We start from the raw sequence: 20,262 nt of genomic DNA, 5'->3' as shown, positions 1-20,262 counted from the left end.
CAATCCTTCAAAAATTAAGATGAAATTGGATCCCATTAAAATCCTGTAGAAATGATCATGCAGCATATTTATGCCTTGTCCTGTAAGACAATCCTATAAGACAATTCCTAATTGGTTCCAAAAATTACAAAGCTGCCAATGTAGGTGGTAGAAGTGAGCAAGTAACTGATGTGTGCAAATTAAATCAGTTCACAAGTTAAAATGCTAACAGTGTCCTTTATTGTGCTTCAATCATAAAACAGTGCACTTCCTGTGAGCTCTCCCTTCAATTTATGATACACAAATGTGAAGTTCTTACATTGTAGTCAGAGCAAACACATTGTCCATAGTCCATATTATTCCTTGCATGTTTATGCATTAAGCTCAGTCCAAAACAATATAGCTAGTTGACACGGTAAAGTGTACCATGGACAAAACACATTGCTTTAAAATGCGAATTAGAATTGCTATCATTGTAGGAGCCCTGTATAGGATTCTTATTGGAATCCTTTAGGATTGTTTTGACAAGGGAACATTTTGCAGATTCTGAAAGGGGGGTGTAAACTTTTCATTTCAACTGTAATTGTGGTTGCAATAATGTGGGATCAATGTGGGATGTGGGAACAGCAAGGGGATCTGTTAGGCTTCTCTCTATTGTGAATCTTCATGTGCCTGTCAAGGCTTCCTTTTTGACCGAAAATGTTTTCACACTGGTGGAATGGGTAAGGCTTCTCTCCAGTGTGAACTCTCATGTGAATGTTAAGGTATCTTTTATGAGTGAAACTCTTTCCACACTGTTGACAGGTAAAAAGGTTCCTTGTAATGTGAATTTTCTGGTGAACTTTAAGGTTTCCACATACATAGAAACTCTCTCCAGACTGAGGGGATCTGTTAGGCTTTTCTCTATTGTACATTTTCATGTGACTTTCAAAGCTTCCTTGTCGACTGAAACTTTTCCCACACTGTTGGCATGTGTAAAGGTGCGTTCACACCGGGCGTAGTTGAACGATTGAACATTTGAGTTTACTCACGCCATTCGCGCGTGCAAATCACTTCACAACAGACGCAAATTTGCGTCATGGGAGGGGCTTCTGCCGCCTGGCCGCCGCCAGTCTGATCGTTGCAAACTTCCATTTTTTTTTTCCTGCATACCTACTTTTTTTTTCTCCGACCTCTTCACTCAGTGTGAAAAGATGGACCTCTTCACTCACCTTGCTTTCTTCCAAGCAAGATCCTTTTCCTGTTTCGATAAAAAAAGGATGTTGTATTGTACAACTCTGGGTGTCTGCACACAGCACAGCAATGATAACTTTCTCCTCCATCTTTGTTAAAAAACTCAGCCTCCGTTCACTGATCACATCACTACTAGAGCGAGCTCCTGATTGGTTCCCGCAACGCGGAATTTCGCCAAAGTTCAGATTTTTTAACTTGCGCGAATGGCGTGGCAAATGCTTGGTTCGTTCAATGCGCGCTGCTTCATTCGCGCGTTTCGCACCGCAGAATGGCTATTCGCATCTTTGCATTGACTTAACATGTAAATCACTCGCGCTTGCCGCTTCATTCACATCCGGTGTGAATGCACCAGAAGACTTCTCTCCAGTGTGAAATCTCACGTGTCTGTTAAGGCTTCCTTTACGAGTAAAACTTATTCCACACTGGTTGCATGTGTAAGGCTTCTCTCCAGTATGAAATATTATGTGTCTGTTAAGGTTTCCTTTATCAGTGAAATTCTTTCCACACTGTTTGCAGGTGTAAGGCTTCTCTCCAGTGTGAATTCTCATGTGCCTTTTAAGGTGGGCTTGTTGTTTGAAACTTTTTCCACACTGTTTGCATGAGTAAGGCTTCTCTCCAGTGTGAAATATTATGTGTCTGTTAAGACATTCTTTACGAGTGAAACTTTTTCCACACTGTTTGCATGAGTAAGGCTTCTCTCCAGTGTGAAATATTATGTGTCTGTTAAGACATTCTTTACGAGTGAAACTTTTTCCACACTGTTTGCATGTGTAAGGCTGCTCTCCAGTGTGAACTCTCATGTGTCTGTTAAGGCATCCTTTACGAGTGAAACTTTTTAAACACAGTTTGCATGTGTAAGGCCTCTCTTCAGTGTGAATTCTCATGTGCGTTTTAAGGTGTGCTTGGTCTTTGAAACTCTTTCCACACTGTTTGCATGAGTAAGGCTTTTCTCCAGTGTGAATTCTCATGTGTCTGTTAAGGCATCCTTTACGAGTGAAACTTTTTCCACACTGTTTGCAGGTGTAAGGCTTCTCTCCAGTGTGAATTATCATGTGCCTTTTAAGGTGTGCTTGTTGTTTGAAACTTTTTCCACACTGTTTGCATGTGTAAGGCTGCTCTCCAGTGTGAACTCTCATGTGCCTCTTAAGGTATCCTTGGTCTTTGAAACTCTTTCCACACTGACAGCAAGTGAAAATACTCATAGTTCCTGTCTTTTGAGCTCTTTTTTTGTTTAGAAGTCTTTTCAGACTCTAAGGAACAAAAATATTTTTTTCCAGATATGAAATAATGAAGATTCTCAAACTGATCTTTCTCTTCATTTTCATTCAGTTCTTCTCTCTCCTCTTTCAGCACTGTTAGGTCTAAGGTGGAAAAACAAAGAGATAAAAGTTAACCCCAGTTTAATGGCACAAAGCAATTAACATCACAACATGTACAGTCGTGGCCAAAAGTTTTGAGAATGACACAAATACTAGTTTTCACAAAGTTTGCTGCAAAACTGCTTTAAGATCTTGTTTCTGTGATGTACTGAAATGTAATTACAAGCACTTCATACGTTTCAAAGGCTTTTATCAACAATTACATGACATTTATGAGTCATTATTTAAGAGTCAGTATTTGCAGTGTTGGCCCTTCTTTTTCAGGACCTCTGTAATTTGAGTGGGCATGCTCTCAACCAACTTCTGGGCCAAATCATGACTGATAGCAACCCATTCTTTCATAATCACTTCTTTGAGTTTTTCAAAATTAGTGGGTTTTTGTTTGTCCACCCGCCTCTTGAGGATTGACCACAAGTTCTCAATGGGATTAAGATCTGGGGAGTTTCCAGGCCATGGACCCAAAATTTGCTCCATCGTGCTGGAAAATGCATTGTTCTTCACCAAACTGTTGTTGGATTGTTGGAAGAAGTTGCTGTTGGAGGGTGTTTTGGTACCATTCTTTATTCATGGCTGTGTTTTTGGGCAAAATTGTGAGTGAGCCCACTCTCTTGGATGAGAAGCAACCCCACACATGAATGGTCTCAGGATGCTTTACTGTTGGCATGTCACAGGACTGATGGTAGCGCTCACCTTTTCTTCTCCAGACAAGCCTTTTCCAGATGCCCCAAACAATCGGAAAGAGGCTTCATCGGAGAATATGACCTTGCCCCAGTTCTCAGTAGTCCATTCTCCATACTTTTTACAGAAGATCAATCTGTCCCTGATGTTTTTTTTTGGAGAGAAGTGGCTTCTTTGCTGCCCTTCTTGACACCAGGCCATCTTCCAAAAGTCTTGGCCTCACTGTGCGTGCAGATGCGCTCGCACCTGCCTGCTGCCATTCCTGAGCAAGCTCTGCACTGGTGGCACTCCCATCCCGCAGCTGAATTATTTTTAGGAGACAATCCTGGTGCTTGCTGGACTTTCTTGGACGCCCTGAAGCCTTCTTAACAAGAATTTAACCTCTTTCCTTGAAGTTCTTGATGATCCTATAAATTGTTGATTTAGGTGCAATCTTAGTAGCCACAATATCCTTGCCTGTGAAGCCATTTTCATTCAAAGCAATGCTGCACGCGTTTCTTTGCAGGTCACCATGGTTAACAATGGAAGAACAATGATTTCAAGCATCACCCTCCTTTTAACATGTCAAGTCTGCCATTTTAACCCAATCAGCCTAACATAATGATCTCCAGCCTTGTGCTCATCAACATTCTCACCCGAGTTAACAAGACGATTACTGAAATGATCTCAGCAGGTCCTTTAATGACAGCAATGAAATGCAGTGGAAAGTTTTTTTTCGGGATTAAGTTAATTTTTATGGCAAAGAAAGTAAAGGAAAGAAAAGTGAGTGACGTGAGGCCAAGTATGGTGACCCATACTCGGAATTTGTGCTCTGCATTTAACCCATCCAAGTGCACACACACAGTAGTGAATATACACACACGCCGTGAACACACACCCGGAGCAGTGGGGGATCGGTGCCTTGCTCAAGGGAACATTCACTCCCCCCACCTACAATCCCTGCCGGACCTGAGACTCGAACCTGTGACCTTTGTGTTACAAGTCCAACTCTCTAACCATTAGGCCACGGCTGCCCATCAATGTTATCTACTGTGTGTGTGTGTGCGTGTGTGCGCGTGTGTGTGCGTGTGTGTGTGTGTGTGTGCGTGTGTGTGTGTGTGTGTTCCAGTCATACAGTCTGTTTGTTACCCTGCATGAGGATTTTATTAAAGACTTTGCGTTTACACCTACATTGTGTTGCACCTTCATACACACATCGTAACAGATAGCCAGACCAAAACAATTACCTCTGTTTTCCCTTTTTTTTGTTTCTCATTTTTTCCTGTTTCCCTACATGGATCCCCCCTTCATCCAGAATTCCTCCTCCTCATACTGAAGTAGGGGAAGAGATTGCTCGAGGGCTACACAAGACTGTTCCAGATGCTGGCTAACACCCTCATCTACCCGGACGACGTGCTTTGTGCGCTCTCTGATGCAAGCTTAAACATGTTTAACAGAGCGCTGTCCTCTGAGGACAGCCCTTGAGTGAATTTTGCCGCCTTTGTGGAGTGGACACTGGTGAGAAACAGATCCTCGATCCCTGCCTGTTTCCTGGAGAAACTCACCAGCCCAGCCAGCCACCACCCTGACATGTGGGGCACGAGCCAGAACCAATTGCAACAGAGTCAACGCCTACAGGAGCGACAGCGCGGATGATCGCCATGGAGCCAAAGCCAGAGCCAAGCCTGTTCGACCAGGTGCGAGAGCCTGCCACTGTGCCCGTGACGGTGGATGTTTCAGTAGGGTCTCTCACTCGGTCTGCCAGTCTACATCACCGTCATGGCTGAAGGATCCCTCGTCTTTGCCTCCAGCCTCAGAGTCATGGATTCCGCCTCTGCCCTCTGACCCTGCGGCTCCACCCCGGCTCTCAGCTTCCTCATCTCCACCGTCGCTCCTCGGTCCACCAGCTCTGTTTTGGTCAGTTGTCCCGCCTTTACCTCAGGACTCCGCTCCTCTGGCTGCACCCCATCGCTCTGTCCCACCAGCTTAGTTGGGCTCCTCCCTCTTTCTGGCTTCACCTTGGTCCTCTGTTGTACCGGCTTTATGTTTTGTTTTTTCCCCAATGCCCATAATTGGTTCTTCCTGCTCACTAGCGTCATTCCCATCACCATTATTGTAATTAGCACCCCTTTATTAGTTTATAAGTTTGTTTGATTTCTGAGTTTCTCTGTCCAGATTCATCCTGTTCATCCTGACTGTTCCAGTCATCCTGTCTGTCTGTACCCTGCCTGAGGATTTTATAAAAAATTTGGATTTACTCCTATGTTGTATTGTGCATTTCTACAAGAGCCCTGCATTTGAGACCGAGACTGAGCCCGTAGGGGTCCAACATTTTATACCCCTAGGGCCGGGCTTCGGGCCTGCTTTAGAAAAAAAAAGTTTATTAAGATCTAATGCGTGCAGTCCGGAAGCGGCAATGATGCCTAACTCGCGCATAGAGATTTCCAGCCACGTGTAAACTTAAAACTGTGATAGCTATTGTCAGTGGTAAATTTGTGTTTTTGAAGTTTTCTATATTATTATGTATCCTTTATATATTTGTTCAGTACAACTAAGAGAAGCACTCCTAAACCAAACAAACAGACAAAAGACTTGTATCCATAAATAGCAAACTAGAGTTACAGATTACGCTACATGATGAAATAAAAGTACTTTGGTCAAGACTGGAATTTGCATACAACTATACTGAAAAACTAGAACAATCCAATAACTGTCTTAATGGACTACTGTCAAAGCACTCAGTGAACAGATGGATGCGGTCATAAAATAAAACAACATAATGAAAGAAACCATCCTGGATATTTAAACCAGAAGTATGTGTGATAACCTGATTTTCTCCAGCATCCCTGAACACCCTTGGAGTTAAACATGGAGGTGGAAACTTTATGCTTTGGGAGTGTTTTTCTGCTAAGAGGAGAGGACAGGACAACTACACCGCATCAAGAAATGATGGGCGGGGTCATGTACCATTAAATGTTTGGTGAGAACAATTGAAAATGGGTTGTGGATAGGTATCCCAGCAAGACAATGACCCAAAACACATGGCAAAGGCAACAAAGGAGTGGCTCAAGAAGAAGCAGGTTAAGGTTAGGGCTGCATGATATCTCACATGCGATATCTAATGTGCATTTTGTCAGTAAAGCTGTTCTGTTATGCAGCTCATTAAAATGCAAATCAATGTATACCTTTAAAGTAAAATGGAAGTGAACGTATAGTTCAGGAGAGGACTTTTAATTATTTTTCATGTTGCATAGCCTAATGATTTAAACCTTTTTTATGTGATGACCATACAAAAATAGGGTTATCAGAGATTGTTGTGGGTGTATGGGATGGCCTGAATTAGTGTGAGATTCCCCGGCCTGAAATTTTGTCCCAGTCCACCCCTGGGCTCCAGCTTTAGGGAGCGACAGACTCAACTCTAATAGTGCGTTTCCGCTACAGCGTCAAATCTATGCTCAGTGCCGCTGGCAACGCTATAACGCCACTGCTTTGGGGAGTGTCATATTTAGGGCAGAGCACGCCTCTGAAAAACAATGTTTACACTAGGGCTGTGCAATAAATCGCATGCGATTGTCATGCGTATCTCATCAGTAAAGCCGGTTCTGTGATTAGTAATAAATCTCCATCACGTGCGTTCAGATGGCGCGGTATTTAAAACCCTGAGCCGTGGATCACTGAAAAGCTACGCAATATCGCGTTCAAAATCGCAGATGAATCCAATTCGATTTTGAACGCGATATTGCGTAGCTTTTTTTTAACGCTCAACTTCCATATGAATGAATCGAAAACGCTCGCTCCGCCACGCTCGCTACGTGCCACTGGAAACGCACCATAAGAGATGAAAAGGGAACTCTGATGCACACCTTGGGAACACTGTACTCTTAGGCGACCCTTGAGAGTGAAGGGAGTACTGCTGTGCTCAACCATAAAACAGGGCTCGAAATTAACTTTTTTACTTGGTAGCACTGGTGCTCCTAACTTTTTGAAAAAAATTTAAGAGCACCCAATTTATTTTTTGTAATGTGCCAATCTTGATTCTTCTTGGCCGATTGCCAAAGTTTTTCAAGCAAAAGGGCTGATTCTGAAAGCCTTTTTTATATATTTATTTTAGGCCTTAAGTAAGGGACAAGAATGAATGAAAATATATGAGTACATAAACAAGATGTTTATTTTCTCTTTTATAGGTAGGTTACAGTCATTTAAATTAGAGGCAACCACTGCATTTTTAAACAATATACAGTATAAATAACAATAAACACTGTTCTTTCTTAGTCGTGTAGACAATAAATGCAGCTATAAGTCATGACATATTGTCAAGTATGGTGACCCATACTCGAAATTGGCCCTCTGCATTTAACCCATCCAAGTGCACACACACAGCAGTGAGAAGTGAACAAACACACGCCCGGGGAGCAACTAGGGGTTCAGTGCCTTGCTCAAGGGCACTTCAGTCATGGTATTGAAGGTGGAAAGAGCGCCGTTCATTCACAATCCCCACCTTCAATTCCTGCCGGTGTGGGAATCGAAGCAGCAACCTTTGGGTTACAAGCCCAACTCTCTCACCATTATGCCACGGCTGCCCCTAAAAAAGGGAAAGGGGAAAGGAATTTGTGCTCTGCATCTAACCCATCCAAGTGCACACACACCCGGAGCAGTGGGCTGCCATATTGCAGCGCCCGGGGAGCAGTTGGGGGTTAGGTGCCTTGCTCAAGGGTCTCACCTCAGTCGTGGTATTGAGGGTGAAATACCCACCTTCAATCACTGCTGGACCTGAGATTCAAACCCGCGACCCTTGGGTTACAAGTCCGACTCTCTAACCTTTAGGCCACGACTGCCCAAAGGACAATGAAAGTAAGATACTCTTTCAATATTTAAAGTGCAAATAAGAGACCAAACTTTTCAAGCATGATACAGAACTATAGACAACCACACATCTTATTATAGACCACATACTAATAACAGCCTAGATATTTTATGTAGCCTAATTTGCGCGCATTGGTAAATCGCTCTCTAAACTTGGGGTATTGCTTTTAAATGTGCGTGCAGGTTTTACTTTCGGTTTTCTTTTAAAAATTACGCGAAACTCTCGGCAGCGCTGAGCGTGCATTCTATAATACAAACAATTACTTTAAAGGTTGTATCAGCGATTTCTAGCCTAAAACATAAAGTGTCAATTTCAGCTCACCTTTCTTCACGATCCGCTCGCTGCCTGCCCCATAAATTGTCTGTGAAAAAACCGCGTCTCTCTGGTCAGCCTAGGGTCCGAGATATGCCAAAAAAGCAAACAGTGTTCCAACCAATCAGCGTCAGGGGGTTCGTGTTGTGGACTTTCTTACTGGTGCTGGGATGTGAGGGAGGCGGAGCGAAAGTCCACAACACCAAACCCCTGACACTGATTGGTTGGAACACTGTTTGTTTTTGTGTGGAAAGGTTGGTAGTGCCGATTGTTTTTTTGGCATATCTCGGACCCTAGGCTGACCAGAGAGACGCGGTTTTTTCACAGACAATTTATGGGGCAGGCAGCGAGCGGATCGTGATGAAAGGTCAGCTGAATTTGACACTTTATGTTTCAGGCTAGAAATCGCTGATACAACCTTTAATAAAACCATTTGAATGTGCGAGGACACAAAAGAGATTTTGAAAAGCGTGTACTCAGTGGAAATTACGTCCCTGCGTGACTGGAACTCTGCCGCTGAGTTCTCATTTGATGTGAATGTATGTCGCGCTGTACAGTATACTGAGACGAAGGCTCCAGAATTGTATCTGACAGAATGTGGACTGTAGCAAAAATTATAGTAAAAGAAATATTTCTTCAAAAGCAGCTTGTGGAGACCCTTTAATTGTCCACAATCAAAAATCGTCATATCACACACCACTAATTGCAATGCAGTTTGTGCAAATCCGAAACAGAGGTTGGTTGAGAATGAAAAGAACGTCCAGATGTTTTCCCTGGGAGTGGTGTGCTCATAGGAGACCCAAGAGAGTGAAGGGAGGACTGCCAAGCTCAAAGACAGGGGTAGCCTAACAGGGAGGCAAAAAAGGCCTAAGAACCTGATATGACTGCAAACAGAGCTCATAGAGAAGAGTCCTTAGCTCTCAGATCAAGAGCTCACATGCTGCTTCCGAGACTAATAGCTTTAACAGGCATTACATGCAGACAAAATAAAAATAATGTATTGGAAAAACAACTTAAGTCTACTCATCAGACTTAAACTTACATTAGGTGCATTTCTTACCTTTGATAGAGGCAAAAATCCTAACATTATTAATTGTATGTAATGCCACATTCCTAACATTCCATTAAGTGTATTATTAATATACTAAAAAAGCGGTAGCGGTTAGTCGCTAGTCTTAATGAGCAAGGCATCGCGTCACTCATTCATTCATTTATTTAGTCATGAAGCAAATGGCTGTAGTTATGAATGGGTTAATGATCACTATCTCTCTGAATCATTTAAAGCTGCAGATTCATACAGTAACGAAACACTGCTGTTTCTTGTAGACACACACCAGTTGTGTTGTGGATTTCTTTGGAACTATTATTATTTTGTTGTAAAGTATAACAATATTGTGTTTAAAATGAAGGCTAAATTTAAAATGTTCACTTACTACCTTTTTGTTTAACTTATATAAAATCAACTTTTGCAATAATTTGGATGTCCAAGGAAAATTGCATTCTTGATGGTATTTTGAAACATTAATAACAATGTATGTTTCTGTATTGAAGAGTTTCTTAAATTGATCTCTATGTACAGTCTGTCACCATTTGTTCTTCATGCTATTAAGTGCTAGGTTTGCTTCTGCGCAAAATAAGTAATTTACTTACTTTTGTACAATTAACCAAAGTGCTAGAAATAATTGGTTTTAATTAGGGCTGTCAAAAATAACGCGTTAACGGCGTTAATTATTTTGTTGTTGTTAATTAATTTCACGCATGCGCAGAGTGACGAATTATTTGTCAGGAAAGTGGTTGGGGAGCTATAGAGGCGAGATGGAGCAAGGTGAGCCTATGGCCGGATTCAAATATAAAAAGAATGATGATGGTACAGTTAACAAGTACAAGCCTGGGCGACAGCCCCTCTGCAACTGGAGTGGTTAGCCAAGCTTAGGCCCGGTTCTACTGGGGTAGACGGTGCTATATACCCTCAAACGAAAGCAAACCAATTGAAGATCTGGCAAACAATCCAGCGTTGTTCATCTCCTGACTAAGTGTAGACGCGATGTAAATAAAAGATTCATTGTGTAGTTTAGAAAGCTTTATTGATTATAACGGAACGTTGTGAGATCTCTATGAACTAAGATTTGTGACGCTTTTAGTGATAATAAAGGGAGCGCGCTTTGCACTTTCCATGCCATAATCCATTCAGAACTTTTGTTTTTCTTATGTTTTGGGAATTAAATCTGCATAGTTATGCTGGGTTCATTCTCGAAAGAGCGGTGACTGACACAGTGGCAGAGTGGAGAGTGGAAGATAAAGCCGCTTTGCAGGTCATCGAGGCACCAGCTCAATCATTTGCATTTTTTTCAGTGGAAGCAATTTAAAATTATCCGTCATTTTTGCTCACAAAGGAAAAAGTAATACACCAAAAAACGTTGCAGTGTTTTTATAAAATAAAGAAAACAAAAATGATGCACTTTCTGTCGTCTCGTTCTTGAACAGAAGTGCTTAACAAAAATAAAGCTAAATGCATGCCTCACAACATATAGAACATATAGATAAACATATCTATAGAAAGTTTTAAATTATTACTTAACGAATTAAAACAAATCGAAAACAAAAACTTGTTTAATATGTAATCCTTAACGATAAATTTCTCTCTCAAGGCGCGTCCAAAAATGAGATTGCAGGATCTTTGCGACATTGACTCACATTGACTCACATTGAATACTTATATTGAACACTTTATTAATAAATAATTCAGATATGTCTTTACTCTTTCCCCGACACATTTATTATTTATTTTTGTCGGTATTTTGTGGCAACTCGCCATCCGAGCCGTTGTAAAAAGTAAAAGCGAAAGTCTCGTGTTGTTTCCACCAGCACGACATAATTGATGGATGTCTAAAATATAAAATATAAAAAATAAGGAGTAGCCTAAAACAGGCCCGATGCGGGCCCTGGCATAATATGAAAATTTGAAAATTATGTATCTGTGTCCTGTTATTTATATTTTGGTATGCATTTCAGAAAAAAAATGGTTAGGATTCAGGTGTCGTTGCAAATAGTGATTAATCATGATTAATCCACTGAAAAGTCTGATTAATCTGATTAAAAAATTTAATCATTTGACAGCCCTAGTTTTAATATTAGAAGCAAATATTGGGTTTAATGTTACAAAATGTATAATAATGTTTAGGTTAATTCCATATTATTGTTACAATCTTAATGCATGACGTCATAACAAATGCACAGCGTGAAAGCAAGATATTCAGTGTTAGTGTTTATCATGTGATCAACATTTCTGTCGAATGTCTCAACATTTCTACACCTGCATGACATTATTTATGAATACAATTCATTTCAGATCTGAGATTAAAAACCAACCTGTTTGTTCCTCAGTATCTTCACGTTTGACTCTGAATGCCTCTTCAATCTTCATGTCTTCACTCTCCTCTTTAATAAACGCCATTTTATAATGTGTCACATGGATCTCTGTTGATTCTCCAGGAGTTTTTCTGTGTGTTTGAACACTTTGTCCTGTTTAAGATGACAATAATTAATAGAAAGAAAAATCAATGCAAACTAAATGTGTGTGTGTGTGTGTGTGTGTGTGTGTGTGTGTGTGTGTGTGTGTGTGTGTGTGTGTGTGTGTCTCAATCAACTGCTAGTTCAGTAGTCAGTGCACTAATAAGACAGTCAGAGTGTATATAAAAAGTATAAAATATATACAAATTTAACAGAACGTTCATATTTAGGCAGGCTATTTTTTATTTATATTTAGTATTCAATTATTTGTACATCATATCTAATAAATTTCACTTTCATGAAATCTTTCTCGGTTGTCATTCACTCGTTTGTGTTTGTTGCTGTCGTTTGTAGTCCGCGTGCCACTGAATCGAATCACTGAATCATTTCACAAATGATTTGATTCAAATGATTCGGATTCTCAGTTTCTCTCATCACTTCTTATCATCACGCGATTGATTCATGATATAGAGAGCGAAATGAGACGCACCTTCTCTGTTACTAACGTCTTAAGTAACACTAAATAAAGCATTACAACGTTATATTTAATAATATTTTACATAGCTTGTAAAACGCTTTAATTGATGCAACAATATCAATTGGTTTAAAAACTTTAAAACCACAAACCTTTCTTCAGCTGAATCACAACAGACGAGGAGCGCGGCGCAGCTTTATGACGTCACATCACCAGACCAAAATAAAAGTCCCATTGGTGCACTGCTCTCTAGAATCACAAACACATCATAGAAATGTTGATTATAGAATAGAACTTCGTACCCATATGATGATGCTTGTCTAAAGTTATTAACATCATAAATCCAGTGGTGGACGAAGTACACAAATCAAGTACTTGAGTAAAAGTACAGATACGTATAATAGAATATTACTCCAGTAAAAGTAAAAGTACTCCTTTTTCAATTTTACTCGAGTGAAAGTACAAAAGTACTACATTTTTTGTGTACTTAAGTAAAAAAAGTACTGAACTATTTTGCAATTTTATAAAGGCTATAATTTTATATTAGCATATATTTTTTTATATAATAATACTGTTCAAAAAGCCTTGGATTTTCCCAAAATAACCACTAGCTTATATGGAGTCAAGGTAGATTTTTGTTGTTGATATGGACTACGTTGACAAGAGTGATGTTCACTGTGAAGCTTTGACCATCTCGTTTTCACCAGTAAGAAAAAAGTGTTTTAAAGCTTGTTATTTTGCAGAATGGCACAGTTATAATTTATAAATGATATGAGAATAAGGCCTGAAGTTAGGAAGAAAAATTTAATTATATTTTCATAATATTTTTCTTTTTTCTCAAACATTGTCTGTAGTATAAAAAAACCCTGGCCAAATGCCCCCAGAGGGCATCACTTCCCACTTTGATAATTACTGTAGTTACCATATTGTGAACATCATCACATCTTTTCTTTTCCCTCAGATGTAATCTGTCTAGGTGGTTGATTATAAATATTTGGACTTCATATCTGAAAATTACCTCAACTAAGCACCAGCAAGCTTGTTAGCTAGACAATTAGAATCAGCTAACAATATTTACTTATTGTCAGTATGGTTATGAATAAACATTTAACGTTATATCTGTCTACTAGGCTAGTTGATCCAAACAATATAAAAAATTATACCGTTAATAAACAATATAAAAACAGAAGTCATATAGGGCTAAATGCGTAGCATTTTTATAAAACTGTTAAGGTTACAGCAGCGAGGAATATGAACCTGCATGAGTTATTTTATTTAATCTGTGTTATTTTAATGTTTCTTTTTTTGACCTAAAAAGAGACCCCTGCTGAAAAAACCAGCATATGCTGGTTAGGTAGGTTTTGGTGCTGGGATGCTGGTTTTAGCTGGTTTATGGTGGTCCTTGACCAGCAACATGACCAGCATAAACCAGCAAAGGACCAGCATCAACCAGCAAAGGACCAGCATAAACCAGCTAAAACCAGCATCCCAGCACCAAAACCTACCTAACCAGCATATGCTGTTTTTTTCAGCAGGGACGATGTTGATGTGTCTGCATTCAAGCATTTCAGTGGGCTTAAATACATCAACCTTTACAGCAGATTTAGTTCGCAAACAACTGACAGTTACAATAATTAATCCTAAAACTCGACATTCCCAGCTAACAAAAAAAAGGTCGCCACAACGTCCCCTGAATGGCATCTGCGAACGTCCCCTGGACGTCGTCGTGTAGGGTTTTTTGGACGTCATGGGGACGTCGCCAGTTCGTTCGCGGGACGTACCGGGGACGTTCGCGGAACGTTCTGAGGACCAAACGGGGACGTTCGCAGGACGTACCACCGATGTTCGCGGGATGTCCGGAGAAAGAAACGGGGACGTTCGCGGAGGTTCGCAGGACGTTTATTAAACATTGTGAGGACCTAGGTAACGTTCTCTGCAGGTCAATTTAACATCCTTTGTAAACATGTCATTAGTCAAATAGAACTACCCAAGGAATAAACACACAAGCAATAGTACTTTGACAATATTTTATTTGTTATCTTTCATTTTATGGTTTGTTTGTTTGTTTAAGTGTGTGTGTGCGTGAATGTGTGTGTGTGTGTGTGTGTGTGTGTGTACCTGGTATTCATCACGTTGTGGGGACCAAATGTCCCCACAAGGATAGGAATACCAGTAGATTTTGACCTTGTGGGGACATTTCTCAGGTCCCCTTGAGGAAACAGGCTTATAAATCATGCACAATGAGTTTTTTTGAGGAAGTAAAAGTGTGCACAATCTCCTGTGAGGGCTAGGTTTAGGTGTAGGGTATGTGTAGGGTGATAGAAAGCACAGTTTGTACAGTATAAAAACCATTACGCCTATGGAATGTCCCCATAAAACATGTAAACCCAACATGTGTGTGTGTGTGTGTGTGTGTGTGTGTGTGTGTGTGTGTGTGTGTGTGTGTGTGTGTGTGTGTGTGTGTGTGTGTGTGTGTGTGTGTGTGTGTGTGTGTACCTGGTATTCATCACGTTGTGGGGACCAAATGTCCCCACAAGGATAGGAATACCAGTAAATTTTGACCTTGTGGGGACATTTCTCAGGTCCCCATGAGGAAACAGGCTTATAAATCATGCACAATGAGTTTTTTTGAGGAAGTAAAAGTGTGCACAATCTCCTGTGAGGGCTAGGTTTAGGTGTAGGGTAGGTGTAGGGTGATAGAAAGCACAGTTTGTACAGTATAAAAACCATTACGCCTATGGAATGTCCCCATAAAACATGTAAACCCAACGTGCGTGCGTGCGTGCGTGTGTGCGTGTGTGTGTGTGTGTGAGTGTGTTGTTGCCATGTTGAGAAGGTTGTACAGGATCACCCCTTCATTTTTGAGTATGTAATATTTGCATTTTATTGGATCTACTGATTTTTTTTTTGACAAAAATAATAAAAAATTATCTGAATTACAGTTTTTCCCATTCATTCCTATGAGTGCCCATTTTTGTCCACGAATACGGGATTAAGGAGTTTTTTTTTTCACCCACTTAACATTGTAGAATCGTGTCTTTTTTTTTTTTTTTGCGTGTTCAGGTGGCAAACTTAGGAAAAGTAACAAAGTCTTGTACCACTCAGATCAAGGGAAGTATTTTTTAAAAATTAATTAAAATTATTTTGCCCACATTTGTCCAGTTTACGGTATTAGGGTTAAAGAGTTTAATTTCTATTGTTTGTCCACTCAACGTTTATAGGGATTTTAAGAAGTATTTAGTTAAATTACTTATTGAGTAATTAAGTTACTTTTTTCAGACACAGTAATTAGATAATAAATAATGAATAATAATAATAATAAAATAATAATAATAATAAATAATAAATAAATAAAAAAAATAAATAAATAAATAAAAATAATGTTGTATTTAAGTATTTTAAATACAACATTGATTAAGTAATTAGTAATTAGTAATTAATTACTTTTTTAAAGTAACTTACCCAACACTGGCTGTGACCCAGAGGTGCCGGTGGAAGGCTTGTGCCAATCCGGTGAAGCTTGACAAGGCCAGGAAATTTGTTAACAGTGTTATGGCTACACTTGTTCGTAACTTAAATGGTGCCATGATTGAGCACCCTCACATTAGACATGATAGTCCTGGTCTATTTTTGAAAGATGGAGCTCATTTCACATCTAGGGGAAATTATATGTTGTTAAGTACTGTAGCTAACTGCCTTAAAGACCATGTCCAAATGCAGTGAACTGCTTACAGTTGACAGTGTCACTGCTTTTGAATTTGGCCTTTAGGGCCCATTTGGTAATGCCTAAATATAGCCCTGACCCTCATGGCTAATGTGTTTATGTTCATTTTTAAGTAAAACATGTAGCCATAACACTGTTACCCCCTCTGCTCTTCCTGTTATGTTTTTTTTTTTATTTAATTTTGTGTTACGTGCCTCCCTCTTTCTCTCTCTTTTTGGCATTGCCCTCTCCTGATGGTCTGGTTATTAAAGTTGGTTTCTTGTTAATTAATCTTGGTTTATTTACTTTATTGGCTCTGCTAAGCTGACAAACTTACTGACAAAGCACACACACAAGCAGGGGACCTCACACATCCTACATAAGAGAAAGACAACAAGGTTTAAGGGATAGTTCACCCAAAAATGAAAATTTGATGTTTATCTGCCTATCTGACTTTGTTTCCTCAGTAGAACACAAACAAAGATTTTTTACGAAAACCAGTGCTGTCTGTTAGTGATTTAATGGAAGTGGATGGGCACAGCCACGTCCAACTATCCCTTTAAAAAATACTGTAGAGTAGTGATGCGCGGGTCGGGGTTTTTTTCAACCCGTGGGTCCCGCAATTATGAAATTATTTGGCCCGCCCCAGCCCGCCCCGCAGTACTGTGTCTATTTTTACAACCGCACCCGCGACAATTAAATAGACATACTATGCATTGTAATGCAAATGAAAACCGAAAGTGCTTTTCGCCCTTTAAACTGGCAACAATACTGTACGATTATGAATATGAACCATAAATAAAATCATATTAATAACAAGATAATCAGTGGTGTAACGTTAGTGGTGCCGGAAGAAATGTGGGTATATATGCTTCATTTATGAATATCGTTTTGAACTTTCTATTCGAACGCATTCTTTTACTGGATCCTTGGACTGAAAGGTTTAAAGGTTCACTGGTTTAAGGAAGTTCTGATCATGAAAATCTGCTTCTTTTTATTAGTAAGATATTGTTTTCGTTATTATGTACTGTTTAAAATGACTAGGGTACAGGAGACGCAGCGGGCGCAATCACCAAATACATTTCAAAGCAAGCCGGCGCCACAGTCCTGACTACATCATTGCTGTCTTTATTGTGTGTTTTTAGCGAATATTTACATTCATTCACATATGACTGGATGTGGTTGACTGTCATGATGTTGGCTAATGCAGGATAATGCGCATCAGAGGAGATTTAAATACGCATAGCACCAGGCCTGCAGAGCCGAATGAGCGTTCGCTTGATGCGCTTGTGGCTGGCAGCGGGAGCTGCTTGGCGCTTTTGTGACGTGACGTGTTGATAACCTTATTAAAGAACTTAATAAAATATGAAAATAGATATTCCCAAATATGTAATATAGGCTATAGAGAATTGCACGCAACATACTTTGATTTTTTTATTTTATTTTGTTTTTAATGACCCGCCCCAACCCGCCCCGCAAATAAAGTGACAGTTTCTTTACCCGCCCCAACCCGACCCGCGGGTTACCCGCGGGGACCGCGGGTTATGAGACGACCCGCGCATCACTATGGTAGAGTACATTCAGTATGGCCTGTTTTGGTTAAAAGCAAAGAAGCCAAATGTTCCTTTTATTAATCTCCTTTTATTAAACCCCTGTAGAGGTAGGACATTCAAGTACAGGCGCAGCATCTTAGAGAAATGTTAAAATAAGAACAGAACACAATAAAAATATCACTTACCACTGTACATGTATAAATATTTTCACAATGGACACACACTACATACAGTAAATATACACTTTACATTATAAGTAGATGTATAAATATACACAACAACAACAATTATGCACAATATACTGTATATACTTAGGCCCCGTTTATGCAGGCTCTAAGTTAATGTTTCTCTAAGTTAATTTGTCAGCTAGGTACATCTGACATTGATGTTAATTAGAGACAACACATGTACGTAATTTCTTTAAAGCAGACATTGAAAGTTACTATCTTGATAAACTCCAGTGATGCCTGGAGACGGTTTCTGTAGACCATTCCTTTAGAGTGAGGAAACGATGCACCAAGTCATCTGGGGCCGGTTGCACCAGCTGTGCGTAAGTTACAACTTAGCCTAGTTGCGACGTAAAGGGACACTAAGTTACAACTTACGCACTACTAAATATTTTCGCGTTGCACCATTAAACTTAGTTTAAACGTAACTCTACGTTACAACTAAATATTTACGGAAGCCTCTGCCCATGAATAACGGTTGAAAAGAGATGGCGGCGAGATTAGATTACATTGATGAGCTCGTGATTAATAATGAAGAACCGCAAATTCGTAGACGAATATTACGAGATAGACATCATCCGTTGGATATCTATGATGATGTCGACATATATGCTCGTTTGCACTTTAAAAGGGAGGGAATACTGCGCATAACAGACTTGATAGCGTCTGATATTCAACACGAAACAGACCGAAACGGCGCTCTCTCCCCAAGCCTACAAGTGTGCGTCGCTTTACGCTATTTTGCAACAGGATCAATGCACAACTTAGTTGGCGACAGCATACAGATTCACAAATCCACAGTATGTAGAGTGATCCGCAGGGTGTCACTTGCTCTGTGTCGCCATATGAATGCCTACATATGCATGCCAAGCATTAGCGGACAAAATACAAACAGGCAAAAATTCCATGCCATTGCCGGTTTCCCTAATGTACTTGGCTGCATTGATGGGACACAAATCAAGATAAAAGCACCCACAGTGGATGAGAATGCTTTCGTTAATAGGAAGGGTTTTCATTCGCTAAACACCCAAGTCATCTGTGACCCAAATTTATGTCGTTAGATGGCCTGGTTCAAAGCACGACAGTTTCATCCTGAGGAAATCCGACATCTATGACAAATTTGATTCTGGCGAGTATAGTGGCATTCTGCTGGGTGATTCTGCATACCCACTTAAAAAGTGGCTGATGACACCATACTTAAATCCATCCACACAAGCAGAGGAAAAATTCAATTCTGCACATACCAAGACACGAGTAACAGTGGAAAGAAGTATTGGTGTACTAAAAAGGAGGTGGTCATGTCTTCACAGGGGTAGGCCTGTTACATTTATTTGTTTGATTGTTTATCTGTTTAGACAGGATAATATTTCAAATGGAGTACAAGTTTTCAATCAATCCCCATTAGGAATTGCAATGGAGCCAGAGAGAGCAGCAAAGGTGACAGGAGCATGCATTGTTTTGCATAATTTGGCCATGCTGTGGAAGATGCCAGTTGATGATCGGGGAGGTGAAGAGATTGAGGAGGTCCCCCAGGAAGAGCAATATAGACAGTGCCAAGATCCAGAAGTGCAAGAGGGTGCAACTGTCAGGCGTTTTATTACCCAAAATCATTTCACTTAAACTGCACGCAATGCATAGGCTAACTATCCTTTTTGTATAATATGTCAACTTTTTTTTAAAGCTGCATTATTCTCCATAGATTACTTTAATTAAACTTTAAATTCCATTTATTATAGATTTACTTTCTACTACTTATCTCACTTGTGAATATTTAAAATCTAATATCAGCTGTGCATTCAATTAAAATGTTTATATTTATGAATTATTGGGGTTGGGGGTCTGTACTGCTGAAAGTAAACACAGATTTTTTTTGGAATGTATCTTGTCTTGTCAAATTTATTTTGTGGTGCCTGTACCACAGAACAATACATTAAGCATACAACATACAACATAGGCCTACACCTAAAACTGAAGAATAATAAATAGTAAAATATAAATATTTTGTTACAAACAGCAATTACATTTAATAATGAACAGTAGGTCTCAAAAATGGCAAACTTTTACCACTTTACCATAGAACCATCAAATTAATCTGTCAATATGACACCTACATTTCAACAACACTGAAGGTGTAGCCAAGAGACTTTAACTCCTCTTGTAATTTAACTATCTCTAGGTTTAATTTCACGTTTTCTAGGTCAATTTTTTTGCGTTCACTTTTTATTTTCAGGATCTCCTCTTCTACTTTTGCACATTCAAGTTTGAGAAGCTTACAGCGGTTATAGTTTATGTCCTCATTCAGGTTATTTTCGTGCTTCCTTTTCTTTGCATTTTCGACTGAAGGTGGCAGTTCTTTGTCTTGTGTGCTCA

General features: G+C 39.8%; 1 pseudogene; it reads right to left on the bottom strand.

The window, feature by feature from the left end:
- Positions 1 to 11,941, bottom strand: part of LOC141338198 (uncharacterized) — a 73,900-nt pseudogene extending 61,959 nt beyond the window's left edge.
- Positions 11,942 to 20,262: the final 8,321 nt, after the last annotated feature.

Source organism: Garra rufa, chromosome 7 (genome assembly GCF_049309525.1).
Source record: "Garra rufa chromosome 7, GarRuf1.0, whole genome shotgun sequence".
NCBI classification, from domain to species: Eukaryota; Metazoa; Chordata; class Actinopteri; order Cypriniformes; family Cyprinidae; genus Garra; species Garra rufa.
The sequence above is the reverse complement of the archived record's forward strand: the minus strand, read 5'-3'. Positions and strand labels throughout refer to the sequence as shown.